Genomic DNA, 2,095 nt, shown 5'->3' on the forward strand with positions numbered 1-2,095 from the left:
GCGTTGTGGCAGCTTCTGACACATCTTTCAGAGATGCAGGAAGCTGGTGGAGATGAGTTAATGTGATTTGTGCCTACTTTTTTAGCCAGGGAGATGGAGACTTTTACCAAAAGAAGGAGGGGAGGAGAGGAGTACTGGCCTGACAAAAACACGAGCTTCACATAATAAAGTTTGGGTTAATGTGGAAGACCAAGTTCTTGGATTAAATACTTAAGTTGAAGGGAAGCTGCTATACTTGAAAAAAAAAAAATTAGAAAAATCAAATTTGTTCATTAGGATACCGTGAACCTTACAAATTTTTCATTATTGAAAAGATTCAAAGAAATGTTTGCAAAGCATCAGTATAGTACGTGGCACATAATAAATGCTCCATAAATGATTCACAATTATGGTTATTATAGTTCACAATTGGTCCCAAGTTGTCTCTCTGATCCTCCTTATGCTTTTCCTCCCCTGCCAGTCAAACCCATGGCCACACACTGTGGCTACACTGCATTTTCCAAAAACATGTTACACACTTTTGTCCCTCTGTATCCTTGCAGATGCTATTCTTAATTGGTTGACCTGTCTTTTCCTTGCTTATCTATCCATTAAACTCACTGATCCCTCAAGGTGTGAGTCCATCATTAGTTCATCTACTAGAAAGTTTTCTAAAAGACTATCACCTTAGTTCTTTGAAACAATGAATAAGCAAAGAAGGAATGTGGTATTTAGGCCTTCAAATGACCTTGACAAGATTCTACACCACTGGTTACTAAAGAAAATGAGAGGACATTTTGTCAGGAATCCAGGTAAGAGTACATGAGCAAATACGGAGGAGTATTAACGTCTTCTAAAAATCAGCACTGAGTTCATTCAAGCATTATTTATAATAGCCAAGATATGGAAACCTGTTTGTTGATGGATGGATGGATAAAGATGATGTGGTATATATATATTTTCTAATTTTTTTCCAAGTTTTTACTTAAATTCAAGTTAACATACAGTGTCATGTTGGTTTCAGGAGTAGAGTTTAGTAATTCATCGCTTAAATGTAACACCCAGTGCTCATCACAAGTGCCCTCCTTCATGCCTATACATTTAGCACATCCTCCCACCCACTTCCCCTTCAGCAACCCTCAGTTTGTTCTCTACAGTTAAGCAACTCTTATGGTTTGCCTTCCTCTCTGTTTTCATCTTATTTTTCCTTCCCTTCCACTATGTTCATCTCTTTTGTTTCTTAAATTCCACACGAGAGAAATCCTATGGTATTTGTCTTTCTCTGACTTACTTCGCTTAGCATAATACATTCTAGTTCCATCCATGTTGTTGCAAATGGCAAGATTTCATTCTTTTTGATGGCTAAATAACATTCCATTGTATATGTACACACACACACATGCACACGCACACACACACACCTTTATCCATTCATCAGTCGGTGGACACTTGGGCTCTTTCCATAGTTTGGCTATTGATAATGCTGTTATCAACATCGGAGTGCATGTATTCCTTTGAATCTGTATTTTTGTATCCTTTGAGTAAATACTTAATGGTGCAATTTCTGGGTCATAGGGTAGTTCTATTTTTAACTTTCTGAGGAACCTCCATACTGTTTTGATGATGTAGTACATTTACACAATGGAATACTACTCGGCCATAAAAAGAAGGAGATCTTGCCATTTGTGAGAGCATGGATGGACTTTATGAGTATGAGGCTAAGTGAGATAAGTCAGAGAAAGATAATTACCATTTGATGTTACTTGTATATTGAATGTGGAAAAAAAGCCCTCATAGGTATAGAGGACAGACTGGTGGTTATCAGAGAAGTGGGTTGGGTATGTGAAAGGGTGAATTGAATCAATTATATGGTGAGAGTAACTAGACTTATTGTGTTGATCACTTTGTAGTATATGTAAATATTAAATTGTTATGCATCTAATATTATATACCAATATTATATACTAATATAATATACATTATATGTTATATACATTATATACATTAATATTAATATATACAATATATAATTATTATAATACATTATAATATTATGTATATTATATACCAATATTATATATATTATATACCAATATACCAGTACTACATAACTTTA

Source organism: Meles meles, chromosome 7 (assembly GCF_922984935.1).
Source record: "Meles meles chromosome 7, mMelMel3.1 paternal haplotype, whole genome shotgun sequence".
NCBI classification, from domain to species: domain Eukaryota; kingdom Metazoa; phylum Chordata; class Mammalia; order Carnivora; family Mustelidae; genus Meles; species Meles meles.